This window comes from Aquarana catesbeiana, linkage group LG04 (genome assembly GCF_042186555.1).
Source record: "Aquarana catesbeiana isolate 2022-GZ linkage group LG04, ASM4218655v1, whole genome shotgun sequence".
Lineage (NCBI taxonomy): Eukaryota > Metazoa > Chordata > Amphibia > Anura > Ranidae > Aquarana > Aquarana catesbeiana.
This window is the reverse complement of record NC_133327.1, coordinates 492,712,744-492,737,850: the sequence shown is the minus strand read 5'-3', so window position 1 is coordinate 492,737,850 and position 25,107 is coordinate 492,712,744.

The window sequence follows — 25,107 nt, the reverse complement described above, 5'->3', positions numbered from 1 at the left end:
TGATGAAGAAGGGTAACCTTCGAAACGCGTTAGCCAGCAGTAGTCCGTATGCCTCCTTCCTGGGACCTGGAAAACTGCTACCACTGGAATAATCGCCTCTGTGCGATTACTATGCGATTTTTTCTTCGACTTTTGTGAGTAGTTTTTATCTTGTTTTTAATTAAATAAACCTGTCAAGGATAATGCACTAGGCTGGTGCGCTCTCTTTTTTCTTCTTTTCTTTTAACACTAGGACAATCCCATCCTTTGAGAGCAGCAAAGCCGAAATCCATAGTCCTTCTTGAACTCTTGGGACTTTTTAGCCAACACACCAGTGCGCAAGAGTATTTTTTGTTTCGTCTTTTTTGGAACAAGATCAGATACCTGGGGGTGGTGCTATCAAATAATATAAAGGAACTGTATTTCAATAACTATATCCCCCTGCTGGACGAAATTAGGCGAGAGATGGGAGGCCTATCCTATCGCCCCCTTTCATGGTTAGGACGCATTAATGCGGAGAAAATGGTTATAATGCCTAAAATTCTATATAAGTTCCAAATGTTGCCCATCCCCCTCCCTCAGGTGTTCTTTAGGGCCTTAAAAAGCCTGATACTGAAGTTTGTCTGGGGTGGTAAAAAGCCCCGAATTGCCAGCTCGGTCCTAAGTAGAAGGAAAGAGAAAGGTGGACTGTTGTTGCCGGATTTTTATAAATATTATAAAGCGGTGATATTGACGCGAGTTATAGAATGGACAAAGGGGGATTCAGAAAGGAGGTGGGTAAATATAGAGCACAGTATGAGTAATAAGGATTTAAATCACGTAATATGGAACCCACCTAAATATAGAGCACTGAGCACAGGGATGCCGACACTAACACTGAACGCTTTGAAGGTGTGGGATCAGGTCCATTTGCAAAATAAATGGACGTTCAACTCACCACTGATATCACTCAAGGAAAATAACTTTTTTGCACTGGGCGAGAGGGAGGTGGGAGGGAACTGGATTAAAAGGGGTAGTTTACAATTAAGAGATGTAATTAGCGAGGGGAAAATATGCACATATAGTGAATTAAAACAGAAGCCTGAGGATCTGATCATCGATCCTTGGAGGTATCTTCAGCTCTCCATATTTATAGTGAAATTGCCAAAACCCATTAGGGGTATAAAAGAATATAAGCCACTGGAACAGCTCTGTGAGGGGGAGCGCCAGAGGGGTATGGTATCACAAGTTTACAAAATTCTAAGTGAGAAAGAGGAGTTAGAGGAGCCTCAGTATATTAAGGCTTGGGAAAGGGAATTAGGGTCACGTTGTGGCAAATCTACACTTACGAAAATTTGGAAGATGTTGCACAAAACAGCAGTAGACAGTAAGAGGACCGAGATAAATTACAAATGTTTGACAAGGTGGTATGCCACCCCAGACAAACTGAATAAGTTCGATCTGGGGAAATCAGAGGGTTGCTGGAGAGGGTGTGGGGCAGTGGGAACGATGGCGCACATTTGGTGGGACTGCGCGGTCATCAAAACGTTCTGGAAAAAAATAATGGAACTGATTAAATCTATTACGGGTAAAACGGTGGTAGAAGACCCATGGGTATGTCTGTTCCATGGTACAGAGGAGCCATTCAAGCAATACCAAAATTCTGCAGTACCTATATTACTGGACCTAGCTAAGAGACAGATTGCTAAGAACTGGCTGGAACCAGTTAGTCCAAATATTCATGATTGGCTCTTTTGTATAAATGAGGTATACAACATGGAGGGAGTGGACGGTGGGGGACCGGACTCAGAGGCGGGTCTCCTGGCCCTATATTCACCTCATGTAGTCACTTAACAATGTATTTTGTCAGCTCCATAGTAGTACTCCATAGTAGTACTTTACCCTAAACACCCCCTAAAATGTGTAAAAATGTGATTTGTGCTTTAAATTCTGGCAGAGTGCCAGAGGCTTTTTTTTGGGTCCCCAAATCATTTGGAACCCTCCCTCCCTCCAACTGCTAAGTCAGCTGATACCAATTCTCTATCTATCCTCAATCATCTATCTGCTGACTTTGCCAAACCCATACACACTATACCCATCTCTTTTGTGGTCAGATGTATGGATGAATTCCCCAAAGCATGTAGTGCAAGGGCCTGCCTGCATACTTTCAAATGGTACTGTTTCAAGTTTTTGTATACTATTATTATCTTGATAGGTAATAGCAGAATGTCCAAATGTGCTAAAATGTGTACAATGTGTATTTATATCTTTGTATTATGACACTTCTTACCTGTCCAGTGGGCTGTCAATAGTGTAAGTAAGGAGGGGCTGGCCAAAGTAATACACAATATTTAGGAATTCATCTCCCAATGAAGTGGAGAGGGTTACCTGTCCAAAAGATCCCCCCCTAAAATGTTAGAAATGGCCCATGAGAGGGGGGGAGGGGGAATCTGATAGGTGGACCTTATACCTTGGTCTTTCAAAACTCCCTAAAATAAATGTTATACTGATGTTGGACAAGAATGTTTGTGTCTAATCTGCTTTCCCTGTTTAGGTGCAAAATGATTTTTTTTTTCTTGTTTGACTCCACAGTTTCCTTCCAACCCACAGGAATGGCAGACTGTGGCCTCCCACTTTCCCAGCGGTGGGACTTTCCTAACTGCGGAGGGGCAATTGATGGGAAACACGTCCACATCGTCCCACCACCCAACTCGGGGTCATACTATTACAACTACAAGGGGTTCAATAGTATTGTGATGTTGGTGGTGTCGGCCACTTATGAGTTCCTGTATGTGGACGTGGGGAAGAATGGCCGGATGTCCGATGGTGGAGTCATTGCCCAGACGGAGTTCTACAGGCATCTCCAGAATGGCAGCTTGGACTTGAAACCTCCAGAAGACAATGTGGAAGGACTCCCATTCGTCTTCGTTGCGGATGAAGCATTTGCGCTGGGGGACCATCTTATGCAGCCATTCCCTATGAGGACCCTCACCCTGGACCAGAGGGTTTTTAATTACCGGCTGGCCAGAGCCAGAAGAGTGGTGGAGAACACATTTCGAATCATGGCCAGCCGGTTCCGCCTATTTCTTACACCCATACACATATAAACTGAATCATATCATCCTGGCGTGCTATGTTCTACACAACTTTTTAAGTCAAAATTCTGCCAACTATGCTGCCTCAGTTGGGCCTCAGTCAGAATTCATAATGAACCAACCCTGACGGCGCTTGAAAGTGGCCATCCTGGCTTGCCCCCCCTGAGTGCTCGTGAGGTCCGTCTTAGATACCTTGATTACTTTGCGGGTAGGGGGGCCATCAATTTGCCAGACAATGTCTGAAACATTTTTCAAATAAAAAAATAATTTTAACTACTAAAATCTTTGGTGACATTTACTGCTTGTGTTTCTTTTAACTGACCCTGACAGAAATGTGGTGAGTCCTGAAAATGGCATGATTGTGTAACATTACAAAGCACTGTTGGATGTTATTTACTAAAGGCAAAGACACTTTGCACTACAAGTGCACTTGAAACTGCACTTGTAGTGCAAAGTGGATTTTCCCTTAGGAAATATCCCCCATTGTCACAGAAAACACCAATTTGAGCACAACAAAAGTTTTGGAGCGTTGAAACAATAATCCACACATTCTTGATTATCAATCTTTTTAATACCAGCACAATCACATGTGCATTTATAAAAGGTTTTTAAAACAAACCAACATGTTTGTCGTACAACAATTTTTTGGGTCACATTACTAAAAGTAGAAATGTCTATTTAAGGTAAAACAGGCATGTATAAAACCAACAAGAAAGACACAAATCTTGAACTTACAAAGTTCAACTTTTAAAGAAATTGAAGGCAATATCTGACATGAGTATTTAAAAAACTGTGTTTGATATTGCGTTCAGATGGGGTGAAGTCACCCCTGGAAAAGCCAAATTTTGAAGATGCACACAAATTGCCAAATGTCAACATGTGCTACCTGCCATCACGGGGGATCAAGGGACGTGTTTTGGGGGTGCAACCCCTTCCTCCCAGCTACTTTATTATTGAGGAAGGGGTTGCACCCCCAAATCGCATACATTGATCTCCCGTGATGGCAGATAGCACATGTTCACACACTGTGTGCATTTTTAAAAAATTTGGCTTTTCTAAAATATGTCAAAAGTGTTTGAAATGTTTAGATCCCCAAAAGCACAAAAAAGGGAATGTATTTGGAGGGGTTTTAAACTCTCCCTAAAACATCAATGATGTTCTTCATTTTTTGTTGAACATCATTGATGTTTTTCTGGATGTTTTCCAAGTCCCTATTACACCCCATGATCTCCCCGATCAGGATCTGTGCACTTTCAGAGGTGAAATGAACTGGATCCACAACATCATGATCACTTAAAAAGATAGAAACAAAAACACACCATGTATTATAAATATTCCGGCATCCATCTCTTACCTGAGCCTGTGGTCGCAGACACTCACCTGTTGTGGTGACAATTTCCACCACATCTCCTTCCTCCTCCTCCTCCTGTTGTCTTTGGTGGGTCTCCACTTCTTCCTGAGGTGGGGGGTCTGTGGTCTCCTCGGATGAGGGGTGTCCTCTGAGTCTTTTCTCCCCTATGTAAAAAAAAATAGGTATACTTAGCACACAGATATATGATGGCAGAAATAGGAATCTGAAACATTGCTTGGAAGTGGGGTACAATTGTCTCTTTTGGCAGAGTTCCAAGATGAAGAACATTTTTTGTCCTTTGTCAAGCTTGAATACTTACCTGTTTTGTACAAGCTTCACAGATGGAGTCACCCCTATAGTATCCACTGGAGCACCTGTGTGGGCCCCCTAATAAAAAGGGTGTTCTTGTGTCCCACACTAGTGCTCCAGCGTCCAGATGTGTAAACAGCTGCTGAGTGTCCTCTCCTTACACAGAATCTAGTTTGCATTACATTCTAGTTACAAACCCATCTACACAACAAAATTATTTTAAGAGAAGTAGGCCATAAAAAATGTATTCAATTGCATATGGCCAAAACAATGGTGTTTTCTAGGCCGAACGAACAATGTTTCATACGAATAAACAATGTGACCATGAACATGAAAGTTGCAATTTTAAACTGTACAACAGTTAAGAAAAGCACATGGAGCAGCACGAACATAATAAAAATAAAGAATAGGAACCCAGGACAACTACTTATTTTTTTGCAGCACTCTCCTGATCCTTCTGTACTGCTCATGCTCCCTTAATTTGAGGTCCGACCACCACTTCCTGAGCTTATCCTTGGATCGTCGTACCCCAAAATTCCGGTGCAGACTCTTGACCACTTTCGCCATGATCTTGGCCTTTCTGACATTGGGGTTGGGGTAAGGTCCATACTTCCCATCATAGTTGGCCTTCTTCAGAATGTCGACCATCTCCACCATCTCCACAAAGGACATATTTGAGGCCTTAAATCGTCTCCTTCTGGATCGGGACGTTTCAGACTCCGGGCTTTCTTCCTCCTCCTCGTTGGTGTAATTATCAGACACCTGCTCTGTCTCCACCATGTGCTCTTCCCCACTGCGACAAACGAGAAGGGGCAGGGAATAGACTAGAAAGAACGTCAGGGGCGGGTGGAGTTTCATGCATGCGCAGTGTCTATAAAGCATAACACGCGTGCGTAGTACGTACGATCTGTGAGCGGAGGAAGGAGTAACGGAGGCGCCGATCGTGATAACGAAGGTAAGATTTAAAATTGGGCCTATACTGCTTCTAGATTGAGGCCTGTATTTGGACAAGTTTAGAAGACTTTAGGCTGACATTAGGTCTTGCAGTTAAAATGGATATCTTGAAGGATCATGACTTTATGCCAATCTTCATAGGTAAGTTCAGGGAGCTGCCCTGTCTGTGGCAGATAAACCACCTTGATTATAAGAATCAAACAAAGAGGAAGGCAGCGCTGGATAATTTGCTGCAATTTGTGAAGTCGGTGATCCCCGCAGCAGACATCACCTATTTGAAGATCCTAATTGGTGGCCTGATGAGCACTTATCTAAGGGAGCACAAGATGGTCCAGGATTCCCAGAGATCCGGAGCTGCAGATGACATTTATGTCCCCAGGCTGTGGTACTATGACAGACTGCATTTTCTGGCAGGTCAGACTGAACCCAGGCCAGCACTCTCCACTCTTCCTTCCAGGCTTCCTTCCCCCCCAGCTGAGGCTTCAGATGCCCAACCTGGGCCTTCCAGGCAGCAACATGTGAAGGAGCCCAGCTTGAGCCAGGTATAGCATTCTTCTAAATATTTCTGGTTGTCCAATCAATGATGTTAAATAGTGTCACGTACCTGGTAGGTTTTGAGCCTGAAGTGCAGAGAGACCTCCCCTACGGCTCCCACTCTTGGCCCTCTGGAATGGTAACAGAGGACACAGGAGTAAGGAGTGGTATGGGTGCCTGGCAGGATCAACAGTCACCCAGAAGTCCTGGAGTGGTGGAAACTCAGGAACCAGGAACTGACGAGAAGACTGGAGACTGGAACGCAGACTGGAGCCAGGAACAGCAGCAGGTAAGTAGGCAGAGAACTGGAGTGCTAGACTGGAACCAGGAACCACAGCAGGTAGCAGACTGGATATTGGAATGCTGGACTGGAACCAGGAACAACAGCAGGTAGCAGGCTGGATACTGGAATGCTGGACTTGAACCAGGAAGAACAGCAGGTAGCAGGCTATGTACTGGAATGCTGGACCAGAACCAGGGACAACAGCAGGTAACAGGCTGATAGCAGGTATCAAGCAGAAGGATAGTCAGACAGGCCAGTGGTCAGTATCAGGTGGACAGCAGAGGTACCAAGGATCAGACAGGAGAATGGTCAAAGCAAGCCAAGGGGTCAGATGCAGGCAGATAACTGGATAGTCAAACAGGAAGCCGGGTCAAATAACATAAGGTTTCAGATCAGATCAGGTTTTGGCACACGGAACGCTGTAGAGCAGACAGCGGGGATTGAGTGTGACAGGCAGGTTTAAATAGCCCACCTGGTGCCAACGGGGGCGCGCATGCCCGTGCACGGTAGCGCCCGTGTGCGCATGCGTGGTAGTGTCCGCGCTCCAGTGAGCCTGGAACGCCGATTACTGGCAGGATCTTCCTGACAAATAGATGTTAGTTTGGATTACTAATTTATGATTGTGATTGATGAAGCAAAAACTAAAACCATGTCCCTTTTTCATACACAGGGAAGTTTCAGCCAGGAGGTGGCCGGGCCAAGCAGGCTGCCTGATACCTAGGTCCCTACCCTCCGCCTTCAAAGACAAAGTGACAGGAAGAGGAGTAACCTGGAGGAGGCTGCCATAGGCCTATTTTGGAAGGCTACTCAGGCCCTCAGAACACCCCACAGTGTGGAGGAGGACTTTGCTGCCATAACTGCATGCAAAATTATGCAGATGGAGGAGGGCCAACGACTCCTATGTGAGTTTTTAATTTTGGAAGCTCTAAATAAGGGGTTGAAAGGCCAAATCACATGTGCAACCCACATTTGTCACCTCACCCATAGTCCTCCTCCTCCTCCACCAGGTCCTCCTCCTCCTCCTCTTCCAGGTCCTACTCCTCCTCCTGCCACACCTCCAACACCAGAGCCACAGACGGGAAGGAAGCGTTGAAGGAAGACCAGAGAGTGATGACCCTGGGTTTAGTCTGGTCTGGCAAAAGATGCAGGCTCTTGTATGACCACAGCCTTTGGACATACATGTCACCTGCTGCTTTCATGATCTCTGGGACTTCTGGAGCAGACTGCACTCCCGTACATATGGACTCCTCAGGCCACCAATTTTGATGTAAAATAATTGATATGTGCCGTGGGGGTCAAAGGCTTCGCCAATTTAGGATGTTTATAACGCGTTGCCTCCCTCTTTGTTTGGTTCTGAGCCCTTAATAAAGGAATTTTTGTTTCAATTATACTGGCCTATGTGTGTTTTCCTTCAAAAAGGACAGTTTGTTTGGGAGGATTCAGGTACATTTCAAATATAAAATGTGAAATTAACAAGGGACACCAACACCAAGCAATCTCCTTGAGATTAAATAATACAAGATAATAATCGTGTTGTGGTAACTTGACACACAAAACACACACCAAAATATTCTGGAATAAAAAAAAAATAAAAACAAAAAAAGATCAGCCTTGAAAAAATACAAACCAAAAAAATAATAATATATATATTTTTTGTCAGATGTGACAAATCAAAATATATTGAGGGAATCACGATAAATAATAAAGAAAGAAGTTTGTGAGAAGTCTGTGTGAATATGAGATGCAAAACTACTTCATTCTTTTAGCATTATAAAGAAGAAGAGAGTGCGCTGTATTAAACTATTTTAAACATTGCAGCCTGACGAAAGTGCTCTATCTATTCCGAACACTAATTTTACCAGACCGAGCTGTTCCATCTCGGAATTTCTTCTGAACATGCGTGGCACTTTGTGCGTCGGAATTGTCCACACCTGGTCGGAATTGACGGGATCGGATTTTGTTGTCGGAAAATTTTATAGCCTGCTCTCAAACTTTGTGTGTCGGAAAATCCGATGGAAAAAGTCAGATGGAGCCCACACACGGTCCGAATTTCCGACAACAAGCTCCGATTGCACATTTTCCGTCGGAAAGTCCGACCGTGTGTACAGAGCATAAGACTGCCTGTATAATTTCAAAATGGATTTAACAAAGATTCGTTTTACAGTAACGTAAAGGTTGCTGGACAAATCAGTCTGTAGGAATAATTTTTTTTAGATGTTTTAGATGTGCGGACGGGACCCTCTTACAACCCACAGAGGTGTCCTGGACAGGAGGCACAAGAGGAGCAAGAGAGGACAGCGGGAGAGAGAGCAATGCAGGGAGGAACAACAGGTCGCAGCTGTCAGGGTTGGGCTCAGCCCTTCCTTCTCTGAGCTTGTCGCTCTGCTGTCGGCTAATTGCCAGCTCCCATCTCTCTCCACACTTACTCAGCTGTTGATGATCCTGCTCGTCAGTCCTGCCTACTTAAGCCTTCCAATCCAGAGGAGCTCTGCCTTCGCCTTGGTCACATCACAAAAAACTATCTTCTGCGTTCCTGTTTAAAGACTGGCTTTGCTGACATCCCTTCTGGCTCCAGATCCTGCTTGCTGTTCCACTACTTTGATCCCTGACTTCTGGCTGGGCTGACTATCCGGTTCTGGTTACTGAACTTTGGCTATGTTTTGACTACGTTTGTTGTCTTTACTTTTATTATTAAACAAGTGTGATTTAACTGTACTGTCTCGGTCTGATTGCATGGTTTCTGACAGTAGGCGAAGGCCATGAATTTAGAAGATACAGTCAATCCACTTGGTAATATTTTTTCACGATTGGATGAGCAAGATCACTGCATGGATCAGTTTGCCATAGCGTTATAAACACTCTTGAGTCGCACAGCTCACCTGGAATTTCCCACTGTGGCTGCTCCGCTACAACCTGAGTTGCAGGCCGTCCCTGCTGCTATGCCAGTCTCTGTGCAGGCACCCGCTTGAGTATTACCTCTATAAGAGATATGTCTGGTTCCATTCCACTTCCCCAGCGATTTGTGGGCAATCCAGTTCAATGCAGAGGGTTTCTCAACCAGGTTGATATATACTTTGTGATGCTGCCCCAGGCGTTTCCCACTGACAGAAGCAAAGTAGGTTTCGTGATAACTTTGCTGTCTGAGAGAGCCTTGGCCCAGGCAAACCCTCTATGGGAGACGCAAAAACCTGTTGTCTTGAGTTACTCTGAGTTTGTGGCCTCCTTTAAAAGGGTATTTGACGTTCCCACACGCTCCGCTTCTACTGCCAAGTGCATCAAGTCCATCAAACAGAGTATGAGAACTGTTGCCGATTACGCCATAGAATTTCGTACTCTGGCAGCAGAGGTTGTTTGGAACAATGAGGCACTCGTGGCTGCTTTTTCTCATGGTCTCTCAGATTCCATTAAGGATGAAATAGCAGCCCGAGATACCCACTGAGCTGGAGAAGTTGATCACATTTGCCATCCTCATTGACTCCAGACTCAGAGAAAGACTCTCTTTTAAGGAGCGCTTGCGGAAGCCTCCTGTACATTTGCCTCCGCGCTTTGCAGTCCCACCCGTGCCTCCCTCACCTCCCATGTCTCCTGGTACCGAGTCAGTCAGTGAAGATGAACCCATGCACTTGGGCTTCACGCGTCTCTCTCTGCGGATGAGAGAACCTTTAGGAGGAGGGAGAGATTGTACCTTTATTATGGGCAGGCAGGTCACTTTTTGAAGTCTTGTCCTACCCGCCCAGGGAACGCCCGAACCTTGAGGTCCTGTCACGGACCTTAGGTGGCGTTGTTTCGCCCCCAGTTATCCAGAAAGATAAGCCCCTGGTCTCAGTCACCCTTTCGTATTATTTGACTGCCTCAAGGGAGCATCGGTTTTCATGAAGCTTGATTTGAGAAGGGCATACAATCTCATGAGGATTAAGGAGGGCGACGAGTAGAAAACTGCGTTTAATACCAGAACAGGCCATTATGAGTACCTCGTAATGCCTTTTGGCCTTTGTGATGCCCCAGCAGTTTTCCAGGAATTTATTAACGATGTCCTCCGAGATTAGTTGCAGTCATGTGTGGTAGTTTATCTCGATGATATCCTCATATTTTCCAAGTCCCTGGAGAGCCACCACACAGATGTCTGTCGGGCGCTTCAGGAACTAAGAGAGAACATAATCAGTGTAGTCCAGAGGTACCCAACCTACCTCTTACTGTTATACCACTTATACTCCGACACCCCCATTTCTTACCCTCCTAAAATGATGAGACCACACCTTAATTTTGTAGTAAAATGTCCATAACAGCCTATTTGTTAACACACTATAAATAAATACTCCAATATAAAATATAATAAAATATAACATCTGTAAAAAACTTGTTTAACCCCAGTCTGTTGGTCTTTGACGGCACCCCGAACTCCAACACATATACCACCAATACACTGCGGGCCTTTATAGCATGATAGGCCTCCAGCCATATAAGCAGCTCGGAGACAACCCCCGTCCCGCAGTGCAACCATTACAGTATTCCATCCACCTTTCAGCTGGAATACACTGGAGGGGCACATACTACTGATGAGCCCCCACCCCTTTCCATCACATTTGTTTACTGCCACTGTCAAAGACCAACAAGAACACTGCCAATCCTCAGCTGTTATGATGACCGTCTTCCAATGCCCCTGAAAGAAAGAAAACACACAAACAACATATAGGGAGGGTGGGTGGTAAAACTGCCTCCTCCTTTCTCTTCCCCAGCTTACTGTTCCCCTGCCTGGTCCTGCCTCTCTCTTAAATAATACCACTCCCCCTCGGACTTTCTTCTCAGTGACCTCCCTCCTCAGTATTTCCTGTTAACCCTATGTGTTGTATCCCCTAAACACACTGTCATGCCTGGCCCTGCACTACTCCTCTTTTGTCTTTTCCGTTCTGGGCCTCACTTGACCAGTGTAGTCCACAGGTACCCAACCTACCTCTTACTGTTATACCACTTATACTCCAACACCCCCATTTCTTACCCTCCTAAAATGATGAGACCACACCTTAGTTTTGTAGTAAAATGGCCATAACAGCCTATTTATTAACACACTATAAATAAATACTCCAATATAAAATATAACAAAATATAACATGTGTAAACAACTTGTTTCCTTGTCAAAAGAAGTTTATTGAGTATACAATATTATAAAGATACATAAAGTAAGTTTACAAGGATCTATAAAGTAAGCTCATTGTTTTACAGTAGGGTTTATATAGGTAAATATCATGAAATTTCAAATATTAAACATTGGGTTCACGTAAACCTAAATTAAAGATATATATCATTTCCTTAGTTACTTTTGTAGGTATTTAAATGATTTATACCTACTATACATATTGTTTACGAGTAGAGTGTATATAGGTCAAATAAATTCTGATAATGAGCTTTAATCGTAAGGTGGAGAAAAGGAAAGAGAAAGAAGAAAAAGGGTTGAAAGGTAGAGGTATGGTCCACAAGGTTGTCCCGCTCGTCAGTTTATTATTCTTTTTAGTTCTCTTTGAAGCCTTAGAATGGGTGTCTCTGTAAGTCATTTAATCTGTTACCATGGCAACAGGACAGAGTCATTGAAGTTTGACAGGAACTGTTGTTTTATCCAAGGATGCCAAAGTTTTTCAAATTTTGGAATTTGATTTTGATCGATGGCTACCATCTTAGCATGGGACATTGTATTATTCATTCTGTGAATTGTTTCTGCTAGTACCAATGTAGGAGATTTCCATGCCTTGGCCACTGTTTGTTTTGCAGCCGTTATTAGTTGGATCATAAGTTTGAATTGAGAGAGTGTTAACCATTCCGGTTTTAGATTAAGTAAAGTTAAATATGGATCTGGTTGTATTATTTTTTTAAATATTTTAGATGCAATCACGAAGACTTCCTTCCAGAAGGTTTGGATTACTGGGCACGTCCACCATATGTGTAAATATGTGCCTATTTCTGGGCATCCTCGAAAACAAAGAGCTGAGGTATTAGGTGAATATTTTGCCACTCTAGCGGGTACAAGGTACCAGCGAGTTAGGACTTTATAATTTGTCTCCAGTGCTAAGATGTTGGGTGAAGATGACTTAGATGTGAGCCATATGTTAGACCAGTCCGTGTCTTCTAAAGTTCGTCCCAGGTCCTCCTCCCACCTCTGAACGTAAGAGGGTCTATTAAGATTTGCTACTCCATATAATTGATTATAAAGTGATGAAATTGTACCTTTAGCAAATGGATCTTTTGTACAGATTGATTCAAAAATGGATAATTGGGATAATGGTGTATCCCCCTTTAGGAATGGTGTATAGAAATTTTTGATTTGGAGATACCTAAATATCTCAGAGTTTGGTAGATCATATTTTTCTCTAAGCGATGGGAATGAAAGGAATGATTTAGATGCTATGAAGTCATTTAGTGTTTGAATGCCTGATGTTGTCCAAGCTTTAAAAGAATTTGGGTAGATCCATGCCAGATAAAAGGCCGGATTTCTGATAAAAGAAAGGAGAGGATTGTGTGGAGATTGTAACTGATATTTGGTTTTTAGTTTATCCCAGAGAGATAAGAAGTATTTAGTTATGGGATTATGAATTTTAAAGCGGTCTTTAGGATCAAGCCATAATAAATTTGATATTAATAGAGGGTCATTTTCTGAAGCCTCTATAAATACCCATAATGGGATTTCCTGTTTTGCATGGTATTTGGACAGACTGGCCAAATGTGCTGCTCTGTAGTAGTTAGTAAAATTAGGGTATCCCAGGCCTCCTTTATTTTTGGGAAGATATAGTGTGTGTATAGGTATACGTGGTTTAGAAGAGCCCCATATAAACGAAGTTGCTCTTTTTTGTACTATTCTCAAAAAATAGGAAGGAATTGGAATAGGGAGGACTCTGAATAGATAAAGCAATTTGGGTAGAATAGTCATTTTGATTGCATTAATCTTCCCTATCCAGGATAAAGGAAGTTGCGACCATTGTTTTATTAGATTTGTGATCTGTCTTAATACAGGAGGATAATTGGTTGAGAATAAGTCCGAATGAGATGCTGTTAAATGAATTCCAAGATATGGGATTGATTTTTCTGCCCATGTGAATGGGAGTGCAGCCCTAGCCGGGATCAATTCCATGTTTGTGAGTGAAATATTAAGCACTAGGCATGTCTTAGGATTAATCATAAGGCCGGATAGGGCTGCAAATCCATCAAGAGCTGGTATTAAGTTAGGACCAGAGACCTGTGGTGATGATAGAAAAAGTAATATATCGTCTGCAAATATACATAATTTGTGTGTAATACCTCCTACTTCAATGCCAGTTATAGTTTGGTTTGTTCTGATGTATTGGGCCATGGGTTCGAGTATAAGGGCAAATAATAAGGGAGATAATGGGCAACCCTGTCGGGTACCTCTTTCGATATTAAAGGCATCAGATTTGTATCCAGCATATTTTATATAGGCTTTGGGTTTATTATATAATGCTTTGATCCATGTTAAAAAGTGGGGTCCAAAACCCCATTTTTGTAATGAATATTGCATATATTGCCAGGATACTGTGTCAAATGCCCTCTTAATATCGAGAGATAGAAAACATAAAGGGATTTTCCATTTTTTAGCAATATGTGCCAATAACACTGCCCTGTGTATATTATCGCCTGCCTGTCTATTTGGCATGAAGCCTACTTGATCTCTATGTATTAATTTTCCTATAGTATAAAGCCGAGTAGCCGTCTGGGCCTGGTCTTTTGTTAAGTTTTAGGTCTTTTATGGCGTTAGCAACTTCATCTATAGTTATAGGCTCATCCAAACTGCTTTTTTGATTCTGAGATAACTCAGGTAAGGTTATTTTTGAGAAGAAGGATTCAGCCTCTGTAGGATTAAATTCATTGTTTGTCTTGTATAAAGTTGCGAGATGTGAGTGAAATTTACGGACTATTTTAACTGGATTACAAGTGTAAACATTTTTTGATAATTTCAAACGTATTGGTTTGAAAGATTTGTTAGTTGAATTTAATGCCCGAGCCAAATATGTACCTGGTTTGTTTGTATTCATGTAGAAATTGTGTTTGGAGCGTTTGAGGGATTTATCAACTGACTCAGTGAGAAATAGATCGTATTCCAATCTAGATTTTTCCAGATGAGATTTTGTACTCTGAGATGGATTATCTTGAAATGATATGTAGGCTGCATTAAAATTGAGTTCTAGTTTTTTTGCTAGATTTTTGCGTTCCCGTTTAAATAGTGCCATTTGTCTTTGTATTGTACCACGCAAGACAGGCTTATGAGCTTCCCACAGTGTTATTGGGGAGATGTCTGTTGTATTATTAATTGATATGTATTCCTTTAAAGCTTGTTCAATGGCCATCTGATGTAGTGAGTGTTTGAGCATTATGTCCGGTAAGTACCACGTTGGGTCATGCGCTTTTGGTATGGCTGAGGCTATAGTAGTGTATACTGCATTATGGTCAGACCACGGAATCGGAATTATATCTGATGCAATAATTTCTGGTATCATTCCTATTGTTAGAAAAATATTATCTATTCTGGTGAAGGTTTGATGAGGGTGCGAGAAATAAGTGAATTTCTTTTTCATTGGGTTACTTTCTCTCCACGAATCTACCAGATTGTATTTGGAAAGAAGTTGAGAAAAAGGTAATCTAGAGGTTATTTTGGATGGTGTAAAAGGTGATTTATCTAGAAATGGGAGGAGGACCTGGTTCGAATCCCCACACATTATCACTGTTCCTATTTTGTGTGTATTAATCACTTGTAATATATGTGAGAGGAATGGTGTAGGTTGTTTGTTAGGAGCGTAGAAGGAAATCACCGTGATTGCTGTATCCATTATATAACCCATGAGTATCAGGTATCTACCTTCTGGGTCTTTAATTTCTGATGATAAGGTGAATGGTGTGGATCGGTGAAATGCAATTAGAGTTCCCCTTTGCTTGGTACAGGCAGAAGCCGTGTAAATTTGTTGATAAAAAGGAGAAATATATTTTGGAGTAGAATCTTTGGTGAAGTGTGTTTCTTGGAGGCATACTATGTGAGCCTTCTTGTTATGAAAAGTACGGAAGGCTTTGGTCCTTTTTTGAGGGACATTTATTCCCTGAACATTCAGGGAAAGTATATTCAGTGGTGCCATGGCAACAGATCAAATAGTTTTGACTTACTTTTTGTTATGCAGAGCTGACTGCGCAGATCAACCTGTGTGGACTGAAGAGATGAATAGATAGAAAAGAAACCAGTGAATTCTGGAGTAAAGAGTAAACAAAAAACATATGAGATTAGATGATACATTGTATAAATTATTTTTTGCCAGTAATCACAATTTACCCGTGAAAGAGAGTAAATATCTCTCTCAGGGGAATAAGTGCCTTCGTCACACTCCCACATAATATGGTTGGGAGAATGAGGAGGGCTAATGGGGGTACACGGATCTTCCGCTTACAGGAGAGAATTGCTATGTCAAAAGACATCAAAATGATGTTTCATTAATTGGAGTGCAGAATATAGTTTTTGTTGAAATTATTTATTCCAGGGTGGTTGTATATGGTTAGTCTTGCCCTAGGCTAAATAATTCAGTTAGAAAGGTACTGTTAATAACTTTGGTATTGATGAAGATAGTTTGAATTATTTTGGGATTTTAACCCTTTTAGAGTAAACAATTACATATTTTATTCATATGTAACTGTTTAGATATGTTAACTCATAAAATTGAGGTTGTATTGCTTCAGATTAGATAAAACAAAAACATAATTCTAGGAACTAGTTAGGTAATAATATATTTGTTTTAAGAAAAGAAAGAAAAAGCTTCCATTACTTCTGGATTATTGAACATATTTGTCCTAAAAGGTAATAAATCTATTGTTATTACCTGATAATATATAACTGAACAAGAATTTCCTTATTTCACTTATATATTCTAAGGCTATATGAATCAGAAGTAATAAGAAATATAACTGGAATGTAACATGATCCCACACAGTGTGTGACTATCAGAATGCAGTTACATTCAGTTATAAATACAGGTTTTTTTTATAGAGAACCATCTCTTAGTATAATAAATGAAGAGATATCAGGAATTAGGATGTCAGTCCATTGAATCTTCTTGGTCCATGGATGATGTGGCATAACGGCCTCTTTTGTGAGAATGATGATTCCCATTTTGTTCTGAAATTTTCTGAGTGCTGCCTGAAGGTGAAGATGATGCCATTCTTCTGCGTGTGGGAGAGTTGCTGCTTGTGGGTTCTCTCAGATTTAATTTTAAAAGGGTTTGTTGTAGTTCATCTGCTGATCTGCTTCTGTAAATTGTACCTTGGTAGTTAAATCTGACTGAAAAGGGGAAGCCCCATTGATACATAATGTTGTGGCGTTGCAGTTCCATTAGTTGGGGTTTCATGGATCGTCTTTTAGTAATAGTAAGTTGGGATAGGTCAGCAAAAATTTGATAATTGTGTCCTTGAAAATTAAGTTCCTTTTTTTCTCTTGCAGCAATTAGTATTTGTTCTTTCGTTCTGTAATAATGAAATTTTGTGATTATATCACGTGGGGGTCCGTCTTTCTTTTTGGCTGTGAGGGCTCTGTGTACTCTGTCCAGTTCTAAACGTTCAATAGGGATATCTGGCTTTAGTTCTTGTAATAGAGCAGTAATAGTAGATTGCAGGTCTGTCACAGTTTCAGGTATTCCCCTTATGCGCAAGTTTGAACGTCTGGCTCTATTTTCGTAATCTTCGAGCTTAGTTTGAAGTATTAAATTCTCTTCTTTTAATTGTTCCAATTCTGTTATATTTACTTGGGTTGTAATTTCAATTTCATCCATTTTTATTTCTAAGGCTGCGGTGCGGTTTCCCAGCTCTCATATTTCTTTGGTTAGGCTTTTTGTTATTTGGTCTGAGGTTTGTTTTAAAGCCTTATGAAGCATCTTTTCAAATTGTAATAATATTACTGGGGATGCTGAGGAAGCTTGTGGAGAAGTTTGTGAGAGGATTTGTTCTGTATCTGACTCAAATGGAGAGTCTTGCTGTGACATTTTCTGTCTGTGAGAGCGCCCTGATGCTGTATCTTGTGAGGTGACTGAAGCTGCTTTAGTTGCAGTGAGTGCCTGTGAGCTCTTTGTGAGGTGATTTTTATTTCTGCCACGGTTTCCTCCCAGTACCATATTTCCTGCCCAAACTTTCACAGTTTGTTCCCTGGGGCAAAAAGGTTCAAATGGATACCTTTTGAGCCTGCAGGCTCCGCTTTGTCCTTCTCTTCTCTCCTCAGCGGTGCGGAGCTCTAACAATGCATGTCTGCTCCGCTAGGCTCCGCCCATCGTAAACAACTTGTTTAATCCCAGTCTGTTCGTCTTTGATGGCACCCCGAACTCCAACACATATACCACCAATACACTGCAGGCCTTTATAGCATGATAGGCCTCCAGCCGTAGAATCAGCTCGGAGACAACCCCAGTCCTGCAGTGCAACCATTACAGTATTCCATCCACCTTCCGACTGGAATACACCGGAGGGGCACATACTACTGATGAGCCCCCACCCCTTTCCATCACATTTGTTTACTGCCACCGTCAAAGACCAAAAAGAACACCGCCACAGCCCGCAAGGAAGAAACCTTATCCTTAAGGGCCCCTCCACACCTGCAGGGCCTGCTGGATCCCGTCTTGCAGACCCAGCGCCCAGAGATCAATCCTCACCGCTTAGAGATGTACTCCATCACTCCGCAAATATAGACCCACATTAGATTCTAATCCTACGTGCCTGATTACCATGCCCCCTTGTTGAGCCACAAACCTCCCCACCACCTTATTAACATGTATGCAGGCCTTGTTAAGTCTCGCCATGGACCTTGCCATGCGCCACGTCATCCGTGCCACAATGTCAGACCATAGCAGCAGAGTGTCAGGAAAGGCCGTGCAGTTTTACCATATGGGACTTGACATCCGATATCCGATCCCTGATCGTACGGACCCCCAAATCGTTACCCCTGCATGTAAAATCAAAACATCCGGCGGTCTATCCAGCTGCGCGTAACGTTCCACTTCCGCTACAACCCTGCCCCACATCATCCAGGGTACCCCTAGCCAACGAATAAATGCCTCCCTCCTTGATATACCCAACTGTCTGCCGTCCGGTCTCTCATCTGCTCTCCTGGTCCCCCAACAGACATAAGAGTGGCCAAGAATCCAGACGAGGCGTATAGACCCTCTGTCTGAAACGAAAGGACGAACAAACAAAATAGCACCAACTTGAAACAGAACATTCCCCAACTCACAAACAGCACAGCATGTGTGTCCAGCCAACCCATGCATGCATGTTTTACATTTGTTTGTTTTTTTATTATGCACAGCTTAATCAACCACCAGCTGTGACCGTATATAAGAACGGAATCTCCGCGATTCCCACCTCCCAATCCTCCTCACCACTTCCTCATCCAGCCCACATCTGGCAGCTTCAGTAGCCTCCCCGATGTGGAAGGAGTGTGAAGCGTACTCGGCACAATCCAACCCTGCCCCCCTGAGACATTTCCAAAAACACCAATACAAATTGGAACCTTGACAAAACAGGACCCATCCACATGCCGCAGAAGCAGACCCCCCCCCAGCAGGTCTAACCCTTAGAAATTCCCTCACCGCTTCCAATGGGCATACCCTGGACCCCAGTAATGCAAACAGCAACACATCCACCCCTCTAGCCCTCTGGTCCGTCTTGGACCTGCACAGCCTCAAACACACCCTGTCCTCCACCCGCACGTCCTGTTCCAAAAACCCACCAGCCAGACGCCTTGATGGGCTCACCAATTCCCCAATGTGAAACGCCCCATAAAACGCCAAAGAAAAAGCCACTGTAAAGAGCAGACCCTCGTAACTCGAAGTACATCCCCCCCCAAGGTCTCACAGATGGACAGGAGATTAGAAAAAGTGACCGGCCTCCGCGCATCTATTTTCTTGTGAACTTTACGATAACAATTCACTGCCTGGCTAACCCAGAAATCTTTTGTCCAATCCTCCCCCCTCAGCAGTTTAAAGAAAATGACAAACCAGCCAGCTTCCTTTCAATGGCCGACACTGACACCCCACTTTCCATGTTCCTGGAAACAAAAAACAAAACCAACAACCTCGCCTCCAACCCATCTCTTCTGACCCCAGACTCCTGCACCAAAACCAACCATTCCCTCCATACCTTTGCGTAAGCTGCCCATGTGGACTCACTCACTGACTGCCATATCCATCCCGCGATGACTCCAAGGCCAGCTCCCAAATCCAGCCCGGGTAAGGGACCCCTTCCACCTCCGCGGCCAGAGCCAGCTCTCGAAGCTTGTCCCACTAAAATCGAGACAAGAAGTCAGACCGCGTGTTGTCGATGCCCAGGAGATGAATCGCATAGAGAAAATTGTTCAACTGCAAGCACTTCCACACCAAATGCTGCAGCAGCCATATAACTGGTTGTGACAACGCAGACATGTGGTTAACCACTTGAATCACACCCATGCCGCCACAATTCCTCCGTAGTTTCAGGTTGCGGCATGACTCCCCCCACAATTCCATAGCCAGTACCACTGGAAAAAGTTCCAGTAGCACCAGGTTGCGAAGGAACCCCGCTCCCACCCAAGACTGGGCCCAGGTTCCACACTTCATCGCCCCCGAAAGAACGCCCCATAGTCCGTGGATCCCACCACCTCTGTGACCAATTCCACATCAAAATTATTCACCGGGCCGGACATCCATACTGATCTGCCGTTGTACGAGGCCAGAAACTCAGACCATACCTTCAAGCCCTCCCTGTGTTCCTTAGTAAGCCAAATAAAATGGGTCGGGGCCTTAATCCCCGCTGTAGCAGCCGACATTCATCGGCAAAAACCCTACCCATTGGGATCACCCCACAAGCAAAATTGAACTTACTCAGCAACGACTGTAAAGTCCTCAACTGCACCTTGCGCAATCCTTGAATCTCCCGAATCTCCTTCTGTAAAGACTCCAACTTTTCCCTTGGCAGGCGGCACTCCATTGCCACCAAATCAACCACTATGCCTAAAAAGCTAATCTCCATTGTCGGGCCTTCCATTTTGTTGGCTGCTAATGGCACCCCAAACCGTCCTGCAATGTGCTGCAACGTACATTGGAGAATCGCACACACGCCAGAGGAAGGCTGCCCCACACAGAGAAAGTCATCCAAGTAATGTATGACACAATCAAGGCCCGACACGTCCCTAACCACCCACTCCAAGAAGGAGCTGAACGCCTCAAACATGACGCAGAAATTGGAGCAACCCATGGGCAAGCACTGGTCCACATAAAACTGCTCCTGCCAGCAGCATCTCAGCAGCCAAAAGCTGTCCGGATGAACTGGAAGCAAGTGGAACGCGGATTCAGTGTCTGAGTTTGCCATAAGTGCCCCTTGCCCATAGCGCCTAACCCACCTGACAGCTACGTCAAAGGAAGTATAGTACACATTGCAAACATCAGGGTTAAGGAAACCATTTACAGCACCCCCTCTTGGGAAAGATAAGTGGTGAATGAGACGGAACTTGTTCAGTTCCTTCTTAGGCACCACCCCCAAGGGAGACACCACCAGGACCTGCAAAGGTAGAACCGCGAATGCCCCCCCATGCGACCTAGCGCCATCTCTTTAGCCAATTTGTCCCCCACCACCCCCGGGTACTGTAAGGACGATTTCAAATTCCGCGCCACCGGCGGGACCACCGCCAGTAAACACTGGATCTCGAAACCTTCCTGAAAACCGGAGGCAAGCAGCATAGCCGCTTCCCTATCCGGGTACCTACTTAGGAAAGGCTGAATCCTTTCCCCCTTCCCCGGAGTCGTCCTTTTTGTAAGCAGGCTCGCCGGTACGCTTACCTTTTTTTTTTTTTCTTTAAAGCACCTGGACCATGGATGGGATCCCCCACGCCCCGAACACTCGTGCTTAAATCTGCAAGACCACCAAACTTACAGGTGTTTCCATTGAACTGCCAACACACCCCCCCATTTTTTTCCGGTCGGCAGTCCCGAGGAGGGTGTACCCCCGGCCCCCACATGAAGAAACTGAGTGGGGGCCCTCGCCGATGTCATAAGTCTCATCCAGAGGCTAATGTCTTTATGGTCCCAGGGAAGAGATGGCCTGACCGCCCCGGAACTGTTCAGCATACCTCAACCAAGCAGATCCCCGCTACACCCTGTGCATCTCCCCAATGGCATCCATATAACAGAACAACGCCGAACAATGTTCAGGGTTCTTCTCTCTTGCCATAATGGCCAATTGCCATAAACACCTGCAGCCAGTTAACAAACGTACGCAGGATCAACCTGTACCTCCTCTTCTCCTCATCCTCCTTCTTGGAGTCATCAGGCTTGATCCTATCCAAGTTAAACTTTTCCAAGGGCAATAGCGAGAAGATCTCCACATACTCACCCTTGCCAATCTTCTCTCAAACCTCCTTCTTCAAATGTGCTCCCAGCGGACCCTCAAAGCACACGTACACCTCACGTTTTGCCGCGTCCGCAATCCTTACTACATCCGTCCTAACGGTAGCCTCTGGGGCCCCCCTGTTCCACATGCCTTCTCAGTACCTGACACTGCTCCTGAGAGCCCGGCAGGTGCTACTGCAGGGGGTGCTGATGCCCTGACACCCCTGCCAAAGCTGGCCCCCCGCCATCCCCAGTGTCACGCTTGCTGCTTGTGCCCACGGGGCCACTTGAGGGGGCTGCCTCTGCCCCCCGGCAAATTGGCCCACTAAGTCCCGCAGGCCCCCCAACAAATCCCGCAGCTGAGCCTCTGACCCCGAACTGGCGGGCCTAATGCCCGTCACCTGTGGGCCAGCATCCGCCAATGCTGTATGCGGCATCGGAACAGCCGCCCCAGATGTACCCCCTTTTCCAACCCCTAACAAATCACCCAAATCATCTGACAAAGAACCAGTAGAAATGTTAGTGGACTTACCGGGCTGACCAGGAGCACCCCCAACAGCCGCTGCGTGGACCTCCCTCAGCAGTTCACGTTCCTGTAGTTTCTTCTCTTCCGACACCGACAGCTCACCCTCTGACCTGGATAGGGACAGGTGGCAATGTTAGCCCCCCAGGCGAAGAGGCCCTGGGGGCCGCGGAGTCCCTCTGCAGTGGGGGCCATCTCTCCCCCGAAGCTCTGCCCCCTGCCGCAGTTCCGCACAGGCCGTCCTGTGCACAGCTGTGGCTGCCATCTTCCACCCAACCTCCGCCATCTTGTCTCGTGTGCCACCGCCCAGATACACCACGCCCACCCGCAGAGCTGCCGATCCTGTCTGTCAAAGGCCCGACGGCCATGCTGGTGCTTCTCCCCCGCCTAGCCTCCCCCCTAGGGGCTACCGAGGCAGAGGGGGGGGCCGATGCTGCAATAGACCCACGACTCGCGGGCGGGGAAGCAGCGCCATGACGGCTGGGGCCCTGGCCACCGAGCTAGGCCGGTGGCGTGAAGTCCGCCCGGGCCCTGCTCCGGCAGACTGCTGGATTGGTTTCGCCAGGGGAGCGGATTGTGCATCTATAGGGCTCCTGAGATGGGCCCAGCCCTAGATGCAGTCTCTGGGGAAAAACGCACCGTAGGCCGAGACCTACGTGTGGGTTCACCTCACCTCCTAGCCCTGATCCACTTGCCTGGTCCTCTATTAAAGCCACAACCTGGCCGGTCCCTTGCTAGCCGCCGCCGCTCGCAAACGAGTTAAAATGTCATCCACCTCGGCCATATTAGAGGAGCAGTGATAGAAAACTGCCTCCTCCTTTCTCTTCCCCAGCTTACTGTTCCCCTGCCTGGTCCCGCCTCTCTCTTAAATAATGCCACTCTCTCTCGGACTTTCTTCTCAGTCACCTCCCCCCCTCAGTATTTCCTGTTAAGCCTATGTGTTGTATCTCCTAAACACACTGTCATGCCCGGCCCTGCACTACTCCTCTTTTGTCTTTTCCGTTCCGGGCCTCACTATCTCTATTGTAAACTGGAGAAGTGCGAGTTCCATCGTGGACAGGTTAAATTCCTGAGCTATGTCATTTCCACTGCTGGTTTTTCGATGGACCCAGAAAAACTTTCGGCAGCCCTACAGTGGCCCCGACCCGTGAGTTTACGTCCTCTGCAGCGTTTCCTGGGCTTTGCCAACTATTATCGGAGGTTTGCTCGTAACTTCTCACCTCTGGTCAAGCCCCTGACTGATATGACCAGAAAGGACGGTAACCCACAGAGTTGGTCTCCATTAAGTTCTTTGAGAGTCTCAAGGCTGCCTTTGTTTCTGCTCCTCTGTTGGCACATCCTGATCCTATGTTACCTTTTATCCTTGAGGTTGATGCTTCTGAGACTGGTGTTGGCACCCTTCTGTCTCAACGTCCTACCTCTGAGAGTGATATGCATCCTTGTGGCTACTGTACCAAGAAATTGTCACCTGCGGAGTGCAATTATGAGTTTGGTGACAGAGAGCTGTTGGCGATCATTTTAGCCCTGAAAGAATCTCTCATTCTTACTGACCATAAGAATCTCACATTCTTTTCTGAGCCTAAACCCCTCTCTCCCAGAAGGGCGCAATGGGCTCTTTCCTTGTCAAGTTTCAATTACATTGTCTCATTCTTACCCGGTACTAAGAATGTAAGCGCTGACGCCTTGTCACGACAATTTTCCTCCACTTCCAAGTTGGAGTCGGTTCCGGTTCCTGTGATTCCTCCCAATCGTATTCTGGCTAAGGTTCACATCAGTCTCACTTCTCCTTTGGGTGACAAAATTCTTGCTGCTCAGGTCCATGCTCCTCCTGGGAAACCTTGTGGATGCTGCTTCATCCCAGAGAGTCTCCGTACTGCTGTGCTCCAGACTTACCATTCTCCCAAGACAGCTGGCCACCCTGGGAAGAATCAACTCGTTTGGGCCATTTCCCAACAATTCTGGTGGCCTAGTCTACGTGCTGATGTAACTGTCTTCGTAGCTGCCTGTTCCGTGTGTGCTCAGAGTAAGACTCCACGACACCTTCCTCCTACAACCCATACCCAATGGAGAGAGGCCCTGGACCCACCTGTGTATGGATTCCATTGTGGAGTTACCGAACTACCAAGGCAACACTGTTATCCTTATGGTGGTTGACCGGTTCTCAAAGATGTGTCATTGTATTCCACTTAAGAAGTTGCCCACTTCTAAGGAACTGGCTTCCATTTTTGTCTCAGTGATTGTCTCGGACAGGGGTAGTCAGTTTGTGTTCCGGTTCTGGCGAGCCTTTTGTGCACAGTTGGGATTTCAGCTTGCTTTCTCCTCTGCGCATCACCCGCTGTTGAACAGGGGCAGAAAAATTGGGCCTTTGGTGGTGGTGTTGCCACAACACTGTAAGTCCTCACAGTTACTCTTGGTGGGCGCAGGAATGGGCCCTGCTGTGAAATATTAGATAAGAATTGTAATTACATGTGCCTGTTGAACAGGGGCAGAAAAATTGGGCCTTAGGCACTGGTGCCACAACACTGCAACCCCTCACAGATGCAATAGTTGGAGCGTAGGAATGAGCCTTGTTGCAAAGTATTGCATCAAAAATTGTAATTATACGCCCCTGTTAAACAGGGGCTGAAAATTTGGGCCTTGGGCACTGGTGCTGGTGCCACAACACTGCAACCCCTCACAGATACTCTAGTTGGAGCGCAGGAATGAGCCCTGCTGCA